Source organism: Rattus norvegicus, chromosome 5, assembly GCF_021556685.1.
Source record: "Rattus norvegicus strain SHRSP/BbbUtx chromosome 5, alternate assembly SHRSP_T2T, whole genome shotgun sequence".
In the NCBI taxonomy this organism is placed as follows: domain Eukaryota; kingdom Metazoa; phylum Chordata; class Mammalia; order Rodentia; family Muridae; genus Rattus; species Rattus norvegicus.
The window spans coordinates 53,100,896-53,118,931 of NC_141538.1; the positions used below are offsets into that span (position 1 = coordinate 53,100,896).

Sequence of the window (18,036 nt, forward strand, 5' to 3'; positions counted from 1 at the left end):
GGAAGAGCTGAGAGGTCATGCATTGAGAATACTTGTGAATCCCCGAGGTGTCAGAGGAGTCTCATTACAATGTCTTCTTTTATAGTTTTGAAGTATTTTCCTTTCTTTATCCAAACCATGCTGTTTTAAAGCATATTGTGTTGTATATTTCTCCTAGATAGAGCTTGCTTTCTAAAATTTTTATCTTATTTGTTTTATTTATTTTGTGTATGTGTGGGTGTATGTACTCATGTGCACATGGTTGTAGCACAGGGACTAAGTAGAGACCAGAGAATAACTTTCTAGAATCCTTCTCTTCTTCCACCACATAGGTCCTGTAGACTGAATATCAGGCTTGGTGATATTATCGGTGTATTCATACAGCTCAGGCTGACTTGGAACTAGCTGTGTAGCTGAGGAATAAATTATTCCTTTATTTTTCTCCTGTATTAGTGCCTTTTTGTCTTTATTTCTTTTTTATTATCTTCTAATGTGTGTGTGTGCAGGTGTACATGGAAGCCACAGTTGATTTCGGGCATTTTTCTGTCACTCTGGAGTTTACTTTTTGAAGCAGAATCTCTTATTGAACCTAGACTTTACCAATTCCATCTAGTCTAGCTGCCAGCTTGTCCTGGGGATCCCCTGACTCAGTTTCCAATAGCTGTGTTTACAGGCGGCCACTACCTTTGCCTGGATTCTGGGAATCTGAACTCTAGTCTTCATGCTTATGTGACATTTACTTTATCCACTGACCATTTCCACGGCTGTTTAATCTACAGTCACTTTTCAAATTTCATCTGGTTTCTGTACTAGACATTGTAGAACTATGTATCGATTGGCATTGTTTAGTATTGATACATAAAGACCACTACTCTTAGAGTTGACAGCCCTTGTATGAGGCAGTGATGGTGGTCCCTCCCCACTGTCTTCAGAGTCCTTATTCAAAAGTTTGAACTTCCTAGTGATTGCTTGCAGGATTGCCAGCCCTCACAATGTGCACCGCTAGGATGTATTGAGCTATAATAGAACATAACATTGGACATGGCTTCAGGCCAAATGGCCAAAGCTCCAAGTGAGCAGTGTCCAAGGTTGGAGTCAGTGGCTTGGCCTTGATGGTATGGTCATGATGACCATCTGTGTATGCCACTGGCCAGGAAAGCATTCGGGTTCCAGTTGACTTGAAAGTACAGTCAGCTCCAACATCAACAGGGGCAGTACCTTTGCATATTGGGGTGTGGGGTGTGGGACCAATGACTAATGAGCTCAACAAGAAATCTCCAGTGTTCTCAGGCCCCTTCCTCACTGGAGATAGCGACCCTACCCCTAGGATATTCTTAGCTAAGGATCCCTACTTGTTGAGGTCCAAAACACTTGTTTATGTTTGGAGAGTGCTGGGAGTCCCACCTGTGGTAGCCCTGCCAAGGACTAGGTCATGGGAGAGTACTCTGTAGCTCTGAGCATTGAGGGTTATTGTTTTAACACCCTCAATTTAACAAGTGACCTGTGGAGGAGAGCCTGGCACCACTGTGTGTGTGTGTGTGTGTGTGTGTGTGTGTGTGTGTGTGTGTGTGTGTGTGTGTGTGTGTGTGTGTGTGCTCGCTCGCTCCTGAGGTCTTGTGTTGTTTCTCTTGATAAAGGTCTGAGTGAGATCACCTCTAACCTCGTATACTCAGTTCTCAGTTTCTTTCTCAGCTTGGAACTCTCAAAGTCATCAGAGTCATCTCAAAGTCAAGCTTTCAGAGCTTTCAGTCAAAATAGTCAGCTTACTTTCTCAGCAGTTGCTTTGCTCTTCTCCCAGTGTTGAAGGAATCTAGTTCAATTCGTGGGTTTTGTTGGGTGTTTGTTTGTTTGGGGGTGGGATTGGGGTGGGGGTGTAATGTTTTGCACTGCAGTTGTATCCTGCTCATAGTGTTAGCTATGGATGAGATCTGTGTTCCAGTGCCAGGAAAGGAGGAGGGTCACAGAACATTTGGAGGTTGAAGATTCTGTGAGGTACAGAGAGCAAATAAGACCCACTTTATTTACCAGCGTATAGGCTGGCTATCAGGCAGTCATTGGCAGTCACTCAGGCACACATTGCCATCAACACAGGCAGACATAGGCACACACACACAGGCCTGCAGACAAACACAGACAAGAAGGCTGGCAAAAGCAGAAAAGGTCTGTACCCTCCAACCTCAAGCCACATTTATAAAGAATCACACAAAAGTGGCACTTTGCCAAAAATAGTTACATAACATTACATCACTGTTTACTCTGGGGTTCCCTGGACATCGGGTATCACCCATTTTATGCTGACTCATAGACCCCCAAATCCAGTCTCAGCCATTTTTAACTGACTCATCCCTGATGATCCACATCAGTGCTGTGTTGTCGAAACAGAAGCTGGCCCTTGCAGTTTCCTGTTTCCAACACCCTTAATTATTTTTTAATGTCCAAGAAGTTTGGGTTAAAGCTATCATAGGTTTTAACAGTTTAGAAGTCCATTTCATTTTTTTTGAAAACCAGCTGGTAGGAAATCAAATGTATAAACAAATACCCTGTGTATCTGAGTGCTAATTACTTCATAAAAGAGAAGTTAATCTCATTTGCAGATTTTTTTTAGCCACGTATGGCAATCATGCTCGGTACAGTGAAACAGTTTCATATTTTAGCTGTAAGTTGAGTGTGAGCATAGTTGGAATTAAAACGTTTTAATGTTTCTCATCAGTGTTTCTTGGAGTTAGTTTGATGATTCACTATTGGTTTTAGCTGCAAAGTGAAGTCTAGCAGAATTGCGGGGAGAAGGAACAGATGTTTAAGTTTCAGAAGGAGTGGGTTGGTTGCATAGCACAGGGTAATAGGATGCTGCAGAAGGCTGTAAGCACTACTGTTCCCATAGTGACGATGGCTTAGCGAAAGGATGAATGAAGTGAAGCAGCGTGCACATGGTATGTGATCATCAGATGCTACCAATGGAGACGAGCTGTCCCGAGTGATGGGGCGGGCTGCATCAGGAATGGAAGTAGTCTTGTAAGGGCTGCACTGTTGCTGATGACCTGTCCAGCTGTTGTCTTCAGCCTCAGGAATATTTAGAAGTTACCTTTCTCCATCGTAGCTGAAATTTTAAGTAAAATTCAGTAGTTTTCAAATATTTTCACTGGCTTGACTGAAAAATTTAACAAATCAGTAAAAGCATGGAAGATTGGGAAGAAACAAATAAAGCCAGTTTTGTTTATTCTTTGGAATTCTACTTTCTTTGGAGTCTCAGATTACCTTCTTTGGATTCACATCATGTGAGCTCAGGCTTCTTGACAGTTAGCTCTGCCTGCCACAGCAGTCAACACCATCTCTTCCCCGTGCACCATTATAGATCACTGTTGCCTTTCCTGCTCAGAACCGTCACTCCTTCATACTCTGTTTTAGGCCTGGCACACCCTAGCATAGATAGCATCAATCTTATATTTATGGATTTCTGAACATTTCATGTATTGACTTTGCATTAGTTTTTGTTTACTTTAATAATCAGCAGTCTAGCAAATAGGACGTTCTGTCAGAAGTTCTCCTGCCATTGTCCTTTTATTTCCCTAACTACTTTAGATAATGATGTGTTACAATCTTTCTTCTTATAACTTCATGTATGTTCTCTGATAACTTGTATGCCTCAAACCTTAGCTGCTGATCAAACAAACTGTTGGGGATGGCATAGGAAAGTTAATAAGATACTTAGCTTGTTCTTGACTTGGCAGCTACGGGGGACATGGATTTCCATGACAGTCATCAACTGTACCGTCTGAGATGAGGTGTGTTAAGGCTTAGAACTGGCTGTAAAATGTCAGACGCTGAGGAAGAACTTTGAACTGGGGCAGTTGGAGATGGAGCCACAGAGAAGCAAGAGCTGTTTTTGCTTTACTGATTGTATGGGTTGTGGGCTGTGATCACGTGTCTATGGCTCTTTCCCTGGGTTTCTCCTGTGAGAGGAGAGGGTGTGGCATTGTAAAAAGTGCAGAACCTTTATTTGGTGCATGAAGTAGTAGTTGAGTAGGAACAAATGTTTCTGCAGGGAAATAGGAGGTGCAGATGAAGGGTGAATTGTGTGAGAAATGAATGACATGCATAGCGGTGCCCAGCGAGCCAATAGGACAGACAGTCCTGAGTCAGCGCAGTAGTACACACACTGAAGCGAGAAGGTTGCAGTTTAGGGGAGAATACAGATGGGTGATTGTAAGTCTTTTTTTCCCCTCTAAGATTTTGTGAGAAATATTATTGTTATTGGTGGTAATTTTGTTTTGTGGCATCGTCTTACAATGTTTCTCAGGTTGGACTTGAACTTGGTACATAGCTTAAGCTGGACTTAAACTCATAATTTTCCTGCTCTGCCGTTTAAATGCTGGGGTGAAAGGTGCTTCACTGTGCCTGGCTCCTGTGAGTAACACCGTATCCAAACATTTTTAAAGGTTACAGTCAAAATACAATGTAAAAGCTGAAAAAAAAACCCGCTGGGAAGGACGGTTCTGTAGATAAAAGTGCTTGCCATACACATTGGACAACCTGAGTTCAAACCCCGCAACCCAAATAAAAGTAGGAGAGAATTAAATCCACAAAGTTGTCTTCTGATCTCTATATGTGCACCACAGTACAAGTGTGTGTGTGTGTGTGTGTGTGTGTCCCTCATCACACTCACATCATCATCATCAATAAAAAGTTGATGAACATATAAAGAGTATGATGTATGATTGGAGTTTGCAGGAATAAAATTGGTTTGGAAGGGCAGTGTTAAAAGGTTTGGGGCTCAGGAGTGACACTGAAATGGACTGTCTTTTTAATAAGATATTTATTAGATACTCATGCCATAAAATGATAGCATGATTAATATTCTGAGGAGTGTTCAGGCTCCAGTGCCATAGACAGACAGACTGACGGAGGCTCTCAGGAGAATCATACCCATGAGGCACAGTAGGAGCTCCTTCTTAAGTGCTTCAGAGTCAGGGGTTCCTGCTGGTCTGGGCTATGGCACTGCTTAGACTATATAAACACTGTACACTTTGGCTGTACTAGTGTTTTTTCAAGATTGAATAAATCTTAGTTTATAGTAGCCTTTTTTATATTCTACATTAAAGAACATTTAACTTATAATTTTGGTGTATGAATGTTTTGCCTTTCATGTATGTGTGTGTGTGTGTATGTATGTATGTATGTGTGTGTGTGTGTGTATGTATTGAAAGATCCCACGCAGAGAGACCCTTACTCAAGTCTTGGGAAATCGCGGACCCCAGACACAGAGAGACCATTTTGGATGTAATAAGCAAAGGCGAGGTTTATTACGGAGACCTATTACAGAGATCTCCGGGCCGACACATATCCCACGCAGGAGACAGAGGTGTCGACCCCGAAACTCAAAAGTCAGAGGGTTATATAGAGAAGGCTAGGGGGTTTTGGCGTGGTTACATACAATTGGCTCATTCAAACATAGCAGTGAGAACAAAGCAGAAAGAGTACGTGCTAGAAGTCAGGGGCTTATCAGGGGCCGGAGGACACCTAGTTGAAATATGGCCCTGAGTGAGCTGGGGGGAGATGTCTTCCTGCCAGACGTCCCATGAATCAGTCTCATTAACTCAGGCTGGTTCCTGCATTCCTTTTTTTATGGCTTTTCAGTCCTGCCTGAACAGTGTTTCCTGTGCTCCTTTATCTTTATGGCCTGCTAGTCTTGGCTGCAGGGCTTAGCCCTGGGTCTGTGGCCTTTTGGGGTTTATTTTTTTAATTTTTATATTTTTAAACCTAGAATTTATATAATTTTCTTTTCATTCCCGTCTTCTCCTATTAAATAATTCTAATCTTAGAATTTTGATATCAAGTCTTATTTGGTCTCACCAGTTGTCCTAACTGACTGGTACTGTTGTCTCACAACCATCAACCGCATAGCACCCACTCAATTTTTAACAAAAGCAATTAACCTGTTTGTCACGCAGGAGCCAAAAACTAAAACCAAGAAAATTATTAATAATGGCCCAGCTGTAGCAGAGAGTAGGGTAGTCATCCAGGGAGATCTACTAAACTAGCTCTCGAACTATCTCTGATGTGTTTTTCTGTCTGTCTGTCTTTTGTCTAACCTTTTTTTAAGTTTATTTATGGAGTCTTTAATTACTCCTGAATGGTCTGTATAGAAGCAACATTTTTCTTTCAGTATAGCACACAGACTCCTTCTTTAAGGAATATCAGGTCTAATCTTTTCTTATTTTGAAGGACTACCTCTGAGAGGGAAGTTAGGTATTCTTGGAGGTCAGCTAAAAAGTCTTTTACTCTTTTTATATCTGAGTCAATGGCAGTTCTGAATTCTCTATAAGCCTTGTATTGTAGGGCAACAGCAGATGTCCTTGTGCTGCCCTTGTAGCACCTAGATAGCCCTAGCCCTAAGTAATTCTCAACTCCTTTTTTTTTCTCTTACTAAGTCTTTAGCATCAGGATTCCAATCTGGACACTATCTGAACCTATATACCAAGGTCATGACTGTCTTTCAGAACTTCTAAACTTATATAGGTTGTGATCCCTGAGGCACAGTCCCAAGAAGTGTTAGGAGTACTAACATATGTAATGTTACATTATTTGTAATAGAAATCAAGCCTATCCCCACACCTATCTCGATGGAACCCAGGACAAACATGACTGAATTTCTCTCTAGGTCCCAGCTCTCAGCCCTAACAGCTAGTACACGGCTGGTGAGGGCTGAGAATTGACGGCTGTCAGGGTGGTCAGCAGCACCAGGTACGGTCCTTTCCAGCGAGGCTCGAGTGTCTGGGCTCAGTGTAGCTGTTTCCGACCTGGAACTGATGGGATGTCTCAGGGGTCTCCGGGGCATAGGCTGCTGTCAGCTGTGAGCAGATTTCTTTCTGTATCACCTGTAGGTCTTTTAGCCTGGCACACAAATCATTATTACTATGGCACTATGACATGTTGGTTCAGTAACATCATCTAATACAGTCAGGGGAGCTGAGGCCCCATATAAGATCTTAAAGGGGGTAAGGCTGAATCTGGAAGGGGTATTTCTTGCTCTGAAGAGAGCAAGAGGGAAGGAGTGTCACCCAGTCTGTGCCAGTCTCCATGGTCAATTTGGTCAGGGTCTCTTTTAGAGTTCTATTTATTTACTCTACCTGAATTGAGCTTTGAGGTCTGTAAATACAATGTAATTTTTAATCGACCTCTAAATACTTGGCCACACCCTGGCTTACCTTGGCAACGAAAGTAGGACCGTTGTCTGACCAGATTACCTTGGGCATTCCAGACCTGGGGAAGATTTCTTTCAGTATCTTCTTGATGATTGTAGAGGCCGTCTCTCGTTTGGTGAGGAAAGCTTCTATCTATTCCTGAAAAAGTATCTACAAGCACTAGGAGATACTTGTGATTATATTTTTCTGGTTTTATCTCAGTGAAGTTCACTTTGACTTTTTATTAAACTCTCTAGGTCTCTTTGTCTTGTTTGTTTGTTAAGCATTTGTTTACTGACGTATCTTATATTTTTTACTGTCTCTCTTGGCTAAAATCTTAAAGTCTATTACATATATTTTAACTATTTGGACAAACTTCTTATCTCTTAAATGAGTCCATTTTTTAATTTGGCAAAGTGAGTCTTTTGTTTGTTCTTTGGGGGGTATAGCTTTCCCCTCAAGTGTGTCATTGTCCTTTTATCTTTTAAGCAACTTGGGCCTTTTCTTCTGTTGTACATTCTAAGTGGGGCCATCTCTTAGTCTAATCCCAGTTCCCAGTGGCTGTTTCTTGTAGGCCTGTAACCAGGATAGGCTTCTGTATAGCCATTTTCCGAGCCACTTTATCTGTTTTGTTACTGTCCCATGTCACTGAATCTCTTCCCTCCCGATATCTTGAGCAATGAATAGTACTCACAGTTGTTGGCTTCATCAGGGCATCTAAGAGATGGCAAAGACATCTGTGGCGCTGATGTGCTGGGGGGTAGAGGTTCAGCCATCCCAGATGACATTGTGTTGTCCACCATGGCAGCACCCACTTGTCTCTGACCTTTAGTCATGAAGAGAACTGTTCCCGTCTGTGGACAAGGTCCTCGGCTTTCAGCAGGGGTCAATCAGCCAGTCGCACAGGTCTTTCCTCCACCCATGTGCTTCTGTCAGTGTTTGACACTCGTGCTGTGGTGGCTCCAGGTCCGGATTGGGCAGCAAGGTGACCAGATTGTCCCCAACCGGTGGAGAATCTAGTCCATGGCAGCTGACCAGTGGTCCCATCTTTGGACACTCTATCAGCCACTCTATCACAGTTTAAGTCCTGGATTGGGTGATAATTGTTAGTGCCCGGCTGGCAGGAACGGTGTGTTTCAGGCAGAAAAGCACTAAGCCATTCAACTCCCAGCATCAGTTACTGGTATACTGAGACAGGTCTTAAGCTCCACATACACAGTCTATAGATATGTATACACATGGCCTCATCCAGCCATTTCAGCCCACGCAAGCCAATTTGGAGAGCAATTTTCTCATGAGCAAGGGATGGGGGCAGTCAGGGATGACTATGAACTAGTGGGTTACCCGGCCCACGCCAAGGTCCACTGTTCTTCGGGCAGTCCATAAGTATTGTTCGTTGTCAGTAGCTCCTTGCACTCAAGGTCTTTGGATATTGGCCCACAGGGGGGCATAGGAGCACAGAGCATTGGGTCCCTGTATCCACAAAACAACTGGGCGGGCTTCCCTTCTATCTCTGTGTATAGCCAGCACCAAGAGGCTCTCCAGTGTCCCCTCTTGTTCTTTCTGGGGCAGTCCCTGACCCAATATCCTTTTTCTTCGTATTAGGCACACTGATCTTTAGTCAGGAATTCTCTTCTGTTGCCAGGTACTATCTTCCTAGGTTCCCTAACTACTGTGGCCAGTATATGTTCCTCTCTCGTCTTTTATCTCTCTTTAGCTCTCTAACTTCCTCTTCTTTTTGTCTCTTTTCTTCTCTAGTTTTCTGTTCTTTTTATCTCTTTCTTTTTTAACCTTATTTTCTCTGTAACTTATATTAACTCTCAGCAACTTAACTTAACCCTTTAAATTTTTGTAACTTTTTCTTCATATCCTTTCTTTATCTTAGCCAGATTGGTGGGGCATTTTTTAGCCCCTCAGAGACCCACCCTTGGAGCCTGGCGGCAGACCTGGCACTCCCTACCTTTAGGTGTTTTGAAGTCAACAGGCAGAAGTGAGGGCCTTCCATCCATCTCTGGAACACTTTTTCTAGCCTCTAGTAGGATTCTGTCTTTCCTCGGTGGTAAAGAAGACCTGTAACAGTTACTAACAAGCATCTCAAATGGGATGGTGAGAAAACAAGAGAATCTTGAGAATAGAGGTCCACTGAAGAGGGCAAATAGCATTTAGTCACACAGCTAAGCCAGGAGGCTTTCTTGGGACAAAAAGACCTTGTGTCTGTGAAACAGAGAAGTGAGCAGAGGGGCAGTCTATCTGTTACAGGTTGTCTCTCTGGACTTAGATTTTCCCTTAAGGAGTACCTTCCTTTAGTGTCAGCTCAGTGGCTTTATCGCTCAAGAGACCCATCCTCTAAATGGCACTAGGCTTCCAGTAACAACTAATAACAAAAGGGTGGAGAGACGATTAGAACCTGGGTGTTAGATACTAAGCAGCTGACAAAAGAATTGTAACCAGTTCACCTGGGGCTTCTTGTCTCTTATATCTAATAAAGAGATTGTTAATACTATAGTACCAACCTTTAATAAAAAAAAACTATAGCTCTCTCCATGTCTCTGAATATCAGGACTGTAGTAGTAGTCCTTTACCAAACTGTCTCAGTGGGCTAAGGGCCCATGGAAACGAAAACATTAATCCTGACCTCGGCCACAGCCAAAGCCTGAATTCTAAATTCAAACTGGCAAAACAAAACAAAGTTCTTTACAGTTTGTTGTAGATTCTTTGAAACTATTTTAGGGGCTTCTCTGCCCCCCAACCTGGGACATTTCTACCACAGGGGCAGGAACTGGCTGCTGTGGGGATAGGATCAAAGGCATTCTCCATGCTAATGATGACCAGTGAGAAAAGTAATTTAATGCTGGAGACTGGCTCCTCTCTTGGAATAGGGCCAGCAGATAAGGCAGGCTCCTTAAAGAACTTCTCTTAATGAGCACCCTCTTTCTGTGAGCAAGAGTTGAAGGTCTGGTCACTAAAAGCAGAAATTCCTTTCTTGTTCTTGTTTTCCTTAGAGTCCTCCCCCACCTCACTCTCAGCCTTTTTAGATCATTCTTCCTGTAGCATTTCTAACACAGCCTGTCCCTTTTTTATAGCCTGTTGACAGCATTTCTGATCTTTTAGGCAGCTATGCACTAAGTGTCATACCGGCTGAAACTCCACCTTTAAGATTCTTTGTTTCTAAGCAAAATTTAAATCCTTTTCCAGCTTATCTCAGCTGTCCACCATGAGATTCCCAGAGATCGCAAACCAAGGTGTAGTAATTCACTAAGAAATCTTTTTATAGTGTTTCTTTTTACCTTAAGCCTTTTTCTTTTAAACAGCTCCTGAAGAGCCAGAAAAATTGGGAGAGACTTGAGAAGTCCCCATGCTCGCTGCAGCAGCTCCGCAGCTAATTTCGCTCCCCCCTACTGTGTGTTTCAAGCACAAGCACAGATAAAACACTATGTTTTAAAAACTTAACGTTGGCTATCAACCAACACACCGCCACTAGAGCGGGGTCCATAAAATTAAGTTTTCTACTCACTATACTTGTTTCATACCGGAGGCCTAATCTGGGGAACTTTTTTATTTACGAGCAGTTTTGTCCTAAAGGTTTTTGTTAATGTCTGTTTACACAACTGTTAACAGCAGCTAGGCTGATCAAGGGGAGTAAAGGGAGGGGCCTCTCTCCTTGGGGAGGAGGCTCAGGAGAGAAAGACAAAACTCCTTGGCAGAAAACAATTTTTCTCAAGCAAATTATTTTTAACTCTTAACTTAAGCACCAAGAGGACCAAGTAAAACTCTATGACGAACAAAGCAAACAGTTTCATGATTTCAAACACAGTCATCAGTCCAAGATTTTAAACACAGTCGTCAGTCCAAATTCAAACACAGTCGTCAGTCCAAAATTCAAAAACGAAACAAAAGCCAAAAAGACACTCGACAATACCACAGAAAACAAGCCAGACAAACAATATCAAGACAAAGCATCTTATAACCAACTTTCACAGATGCCTGGTACCTTCAGTACGTGGCCCAAACTGCAGCTTAACCTTAGCTGCTTTTGGGATGAGATGGACCATCTGATTCCACCTCCCAACAGGATTCCAGAGTGTCCTCTTGTCCTAACGACTAAGCACACTTGTCCGTGCCTATATTTAAATAGGCAGCCGAACTCGACCTCTGACGGAGTGGGATTCCTCGTCCACTCCCGCCTAGGTAAAAGGAGCATTCCATCTCCTTTGTTCCAGAAAACCAGAGTCAGGTCCTCCTGACTGTCCATAGCCGGGCTCTCCCGACTGTTCTCCGCCCGTGGAACGTCTTCCAGGGGCTGCAGCCTTGCGGGCCCGGGGCGTCCCCCCTTCCGCAGCCAGAGGGTCCTCACGAACCACAAAGGCAGCTGCACTGAGTGGGGATACACATCCACTCTCCTAGAACAGGGCAGGAACACACATCCACCCTCCTAGCACAGGGCAGGAATACACATCCACCCTCTCAGCACAAGGCAGGAACACACATCTGCCCTCTTACCACAGGGCAGGAATACCCATCTGCCCTCTTAACACTGACCAGTACTAAGACACACATATATACACACACGGCGGAACCAAAACAGAGACAGACACAGACTGACAATTGCGGCGCCGCTCACACAGAAACACTCAGACAAACATCCAACTCACCTCCAAGGGGTCTTCGGAGTCTGGGGTAGTCGCGCAGATCCCGGACGAGCCCCCATAAATATGAAAGATCCCACGCAGAGAGACCCTTACTCAAGTCTTGGGAAATCGCGGACCCCAGACACAGAGAGACCATTTTGGATGTAATAAGCAAAGGCGAGGTTTATTACGGAGACCTATTACAGAGATCTCCGGGCCGACACATATCCCACGCAGGAGACAGAGGTGTCGACCCCGAAACTCAAAAGTCAGAGGGTTATATAGAGAAGGCTAGGGGGTTTTGGCGTGGTTACATACAATTGGCTCATTCAAACATAGCAGTGAGAACAAAGCAGAAAGAGTACGTGCTAGAAGTCAGGGGCTTATCAGGGGCCGGAGGACACCTAGTTGAAATATGGCCCTGAGTGAGCTGGGGGGAGATGTCTTCCTGCCAGACGTCCCATGAATCAGTCTCATTAACTCAGGCTGGTTCCTGCATTCCTTTTTTTATGGCTTTTCAGTCCTGCCTGAACAGTGTTTCCTGTGCTCCTTTATCTTTATGGCCTGCTAGTCTTGGCTGCAGGGCTTAGCCCTGGGTCTGTGGCCTTTTGGGGTTTATTTTTTTAATTTTTATATTTTTAAACCTAGAATTTATATAATTTTCTTTTCAGTATATACCACATACATGCCTGATGCTCACATATCTAGAGGGGGGCTCAGATCCCTTGGAACTGGAGTTACAGATGGCTTTGAGCCACTGCGTTCGTGCTGGGAATGCAGCCTGGGTTCTCTGTAAAAACAAGTGCTTTTAATACTGTGCCATCTATCTCTCCATTATGAACTCCTTCAAGTTACTTTTATTTTACTGACTCACTTTTGGTTGTGTAGGAAGAACTTTACCAACTTAGCTAATCTGTAGAAAGATTTTAATTTGCATTTATGTGTAAGTGTGTAGCTGCCCTAGAACTAGCTGAACTAGAGTCTTTGTTTGCAACTCAGGCAGCCTGGATCCCATGTATCCCTGGCTGACTTCAGACTTAGCAGTCCTGCTCTCACTGCCAAGTGGCTGGGGTAACTTCACACATTAATAAAATCAATAAAATCATTTTACTCAGGTGGCTGGAGCTTAAAACACATATTTAGCTGAACAAAAGATGTCTGTATATATTTAATCTCTGTAAGCTTTTTTTCTGTTCATCTTTATAATTAATTTATTTAGTTACTTTTTTAAGCAAAATTAATCTTTAGAGTTTATTTTAATTTTCAAAATTACATGTATGTATGCGTCAGTACATAAGTGCACATGAGTGCTGGTACCCTTGGAGACCAGAGGTATTGGATCCCCCTGGACCAGGAGTTTTGGGAGTTGTGAACCACCTGATAGAGATTCTTGAAACTGAATTCAGGTTCTTGGTAAGAATAGTACACACTCCTAACTGTCGAGCCATCTTTCCAGCTGTATCTCTCAGCTTTTAAATACTGTTTCTGGGTTTTGTAGTTTTGGCATCTTGAGTGCAATGTGTTGTGGATAGGTTCTTCTCTGGTCTTTCTTTTAGAAGAAATTCTAGATGTCTCTTATGCTTGGGTGCCCCTGAATTGGGAAATATTTTTGCTATATTGAATGGATTTTTTTCCCTTACATTTTAATCTCTATTCTTTCTTCTACCATGAATTCTTTTTAAAAGGTGTATTTTTTTAAATTTATGTGTATGTATATTCAACAAATGTGTGGATACCTGCAGAAGCTAGAGGTCTGACATCTAGAGCTGCAGTTACAGGTGCTTGGGAGCCATCTGTCGCAGGTGCTGAGACTGGGAACTGCTCTCAGTTGCTGAGCCATCTCTAGCTCTTGTCCCATGGATGCCTAGGTTTGGTCCTCTGTGAGAGCCCAGGATTCTTGATTCTTGGAAGTAATGATCCCGTTTTCTCTCTCCCTCCCTCACACCCCCACAGTGTGTGTGTGTGTGTGTGTGTGTGTGTGTGTGTGTGTGTGTGTGTGTGTGCGCGCGCGCAGTTGATTGTGACTTTTGGTATGCTTGTATAGGGGGAAGAGGACAATTTGAAGGAGTCAGTGTTTTTCCATCACAGTGGTCCCAGGGATCGATTCAAGTCGTCAGGCTTCATGGCAAGTGCCTTTATTTACTGAACTTTCTCAGTGGCCCTCATTTTTTTTTCCTTATGGATGTTTGAATATAGCATTTCTTTGTCCTCTGTTCTTGATTGGCATACTCTCTCTTTTGGCCTAGTCTATTGGTGATCTTCCCTTTGGTTTTTGTTTGTTTGATTCATTGAGTATTTTATTTCTAGCAATTCTATTTATTTTTAACCCCAAATCTCAATTTTCGTGTTGATTTTCTTAACTATGTTGCTGACTTTATTCTCCAGGTTCTGAAGTGAGTTTTTCATCTTTCCTCTTGTTTATATCTTCTTTTCTCTCCTTTAGTTTCACACACTCTTCATTCCTGTTCCTTAGGGGTAGTAGGGTGGTAATAGTCACTTGTCTGTTGCTGTGATAAAATACCATGATGAAGACAGCTTACCAAGGGAAGAGTTTATTTAGATTTACAGTATTGGGGGGAGAATATATGAATAAATATATGTCAGTCCATATGGTGGGCATGGTATGGGCTTCTGGAGCAAGAAGCTGAGCAATTACATCCCCACCCCTAAACTCAGAGCAGAGAGAGCAAACTAGAAATGTAGCAAAGTCGTAAACTCCCAAAGCCTGTTCCTAGTGCTTTTCCTACAGCAAGGACATAACCCTAAACCTTCTCAAGCCAAGTGTTCAGATACATGAACTTGGAGAGGGACACTTCTCATTCAAAATACCACAAATATATCCTGTAATCCCAGCAGTTTGGGGACTGAGGTAGAAGCTTCATCAGCCTTGGCTATAGTGATGGTGGCAAGATTCATGTATTTTTCCCTAGTAATGGTCAAATTTTCCATTCTGATTACATTCACAATTTCTTTAGGGAATTATTTTTAAAACTGATTTTCGGGCTGGGGATTTAGCTCAGTGGTAGAGCGCTTACCTAGGAAGCGCAAGACCCTGGGTTCGGTCCCCAGCTCCGAAAAAAAAAGAACCAAAAAAAGAAAAAAAAAACTGATTTTCGAGTGTGTAGTACTTGTATAGGATGCTTACACTGGTTTAATCCCAAGACTCGGTGTGGAGTGGGAGGCAATGCAGTTGTCTTTAGAAATAGTATAGAGCTAGCAAGCCGGCTCAGCAGGTAGAAGTGTTTGCCACCAGGCTTAGTTTCTGTTGCACTGTTGTTTCACTTCCATGTATGTGTGAGTGTGTGCCTGTTCCAACCCACATATGAACACGTGCCTACGGAGGTTAAAAGAGTCACTGCATCTCCTAGAGTTGAAGCTGTAGACAATTGTGGACGCTAGAAACTGAGCCCAGGTCCCCGGCTTGAGCAGCAAACACTCTTAGCCATCTCTCAAGCCCCTTATGAAAGTATTTAGTGTGTACCTTTATTTTTATATCTTTTTAAATTTTTATTTCATTCTACTTTTGCATTTATATGTGAATGGTCTGTGTGCTTGAGCATGTGCATATTCGCATGCATGTGGGTACACAAGTATATAGGCACACGTATATATGTGTGTGCATGTAGAGGGCCAAACAATCAGGTGTCTTTTTCAGTCACTCTCCACCTTGCACACCAAGGCAGGGTCTCTTGCTGAACCAAAACTTCACTGATTCAGCTGGTCTGGCTAGCCACTTTGTTCTGGAAATTCCTTGTATCTGCCTTCTGTGTGCTGGGACTACAAGCTGCTACATCTCCCTGGTTTCTGTGTGGGTTTTAGGAATGGAACTCTGCTCTTCTTGGGGACAGCTCAGTTTGCTTAAACTAAGTGAGCTTCCTCACGCCTGCATGGGAGTACTCTGCTGTTGAGCCATCTATGCTCAGCCTCTCTTTATATCACCTTTTCCTTTGTTATATATTATACATTCCAGTTTTAAACAAAGTCTGCTATAATTTATATGCTTCATTTGTAGTATAATTTCTGGCTGTTGCTCTGTACTTTAATAAAGCAACCTGAGTGCTCTGAAGCCAGCTACTGCCTAGAAAAATGGCCTACAATGACCTTTTTATGGTTGCAGATTTGATTTCAGCTGTCATTTTTTAAGGTCACATTCTTGTAGTGTTTTTCTTGCCGCTTCAGATTTTTCCTTGCCAATAATCCAAGAAGTGCTAATGTTTATAGAACCTGTAACTTTGATCTGAGTCTGTGCAATCCCCTCCCCCAACATTTGATCCATGAGCCTAAAGGTACTGCTGTGCCTATCTGTAGACTATTTAGTACTTTGATTTCTAGTTTCCTTTTTTCTAATTCATTTGTACTTTGTGTAAGTGCTTTGCCTGCTTATGTCTGTGCACACCATGCTCGCAGTGCTTGTGCAGGACAGAGAAGAGTAGCAGGCCCTAGACCCAGAGGCCTTGGTAGCTTTACCCCGAGTCTCATGTTGAGTAAGTATGAGCAAACCACTGTTTTGCTCTGTTTTCTGTTTGTTAGGCTTCATTTTCTTGGTGTTTAAAATAGAAATCAAAAAATTATTTTGTTTATATATATTTTTCTACATAAATTGAATATTAAGAAAACACACAAGATTTGATATCCCCAATATTTTACCAAATATTCTAGTGATTATTTCAGATTGCACATCTTTAAAATGAATAGTGTCTAGGTATGACAGTGCAAGCCTTTAATCCCAGCACTCAAGGAGTAGAGGCAAGAAGATAAGTAATTCAAGGCCAGTCTGGATTATATGAGATCTTGTCTTAAAATCACCACCACAATAGCAGTCAAAGAAAAAGGCACAGAGAAAAAGTTACAGAAACATAGACTAACAATGTTTCTAAGATGTGATGTCCAGTTACATTAAAAAAAAAAAAAAGACTCCAGATTTTAGTATAATTTGGTTTGCTCTAGAGTTCCTCAAACTGTCTCAGTAATTGAAAAAGATCAGAAAGGTAGTATAAAATTGCCCTTCAGGTCTTTATTCTGCATTTGTCTGGAATGCTGGAAGTTACTCCGTTTGAGTGAGGGTTTGCTCGTTTGTTCTTTGGTTGCTTGGTTCATGGTTAGGAGGGAGGATGTGGACCCATGTGTGGAGGTCAGGGGAACTGGTTCTCCCCTTCCACCACGTGGGTTCCAGGGATGGAGCTCAGGAAGTCAGGCTTTGTAGCAAGTACCTTCACCCACTGAGCAGTCTTGACAACTGCTGAAGCCAAAACTGTCTCAGTTACTTCTCTGTTACTGTCGAGAGATACTAGAACCAAGGCAACTTACAAAAGAAAGCATTTAATTGAGAGCTCATTACAGTTTCAGAGTGTGAATCCACGACCAGCATGGTTGCAGACAGGCATGGCCTTGGAGCAGTAGCTGAAACCTTACATTTGGTCCACAGAAAGGAGGTTGGGGGTGGGGAGGGTAACTGGGCCTGACTTAAGGGATGCCATCCCCAGTGACATGTTTCGTCCTTCAACAATGCTACACCTCCACATCCTAAGCAGCTAGGGACCAAACATTCATACATATGAGCCTATAAGGACCATTCTTCCTCAAACCACCCCAAAATTCAAACAGTTTCTTGTGATCACAATAGCAACCTTGTTTTCTGTACTTCGTTATCTGTGCTCATCTCTTGTCTAAATATACTAAGTAAAAATTTCCAGGTAACTTTCAAATAATAAAGTATGCTGATGTAGCTATCTTGCTATTATTCTTGCTAATTACTTTATATGTTTAATTTATGAATTATAAATTATAATAATGCTGTAGCTTATATATCGAGTATTTCTCTAAAGCATAGGCATGGGTTGAAGACTTGATCTTAGCCTGTAATGCCAGTGGAAGATCCTAAACTTTTAAGAGGTAGAAATTAGTGGGAGGGGGTTACGTCATGCCCTTGAAAGGATACTGGCATTCAAACCCCCTTGACTTTCCTCTTTGTCTTCCCTGAGGTAAGCAGGCTTTCCATTGTTGTATTCTCTGACCATAATGTTGCACTACCACAGGCCCAAAATAAAGTCTAGTGACCATGGACTGAAATCTCCAAGAGCACAAACCAAAGCGAACTCTCTTCTAAGTTGATTGTCTCAGATACATTGTTATGATAATAGGAAGGTATCTCCTAGGACTCTTAGAACATCCTCCACAGATAGGAAGGGAACTGTACGATACTGGGCTTTATTTATTGACATATAGTGATTATTTATATTTGACTTAAG

The 18,036-nt window shown here is 42.5% G+C and overlaps 1 protein-coding gene and 2 long non-coding RNA genes across 22 annotated transcripts in view; 2 read left to right on the forward strand and 1 right to left on the reverse strand.

Annotated features, from left to right (window-relative positions):
• The window catches only part of Rngtt (RNA guanylyltransferase and 5'-phosphatase), a 213,557-nt gene that overhangs the window by 160,628 nt on the left and 34,893 nt on the right, over window positions 1–18,036 (forward strand).
• LOC148005731 (uncharacterized) lies at window positions 1,935–14,902 on the forward strand. The gene is made up of 2 exons (XR_015620783.1): window positions 1,935–5,173; window positions 12,460–14,902. It is a non-coding gene; the product is annotated as an uncharacterized LOC148005731 (long non-coding RNA).
• Window positions 5,249–12,043, reverse strand: LOC148005732 (uncharacterized). Its single transcript, XR_015620780.1, has 2 exons — window positions 11,813–12,043; window positions 5,249–6,870 (listed from the first exon to the last, which is right to left on the reverse strand). It is a non-coding gene; the product is annotated as an uncharacterized LOC148005732 (long non-coding RNA).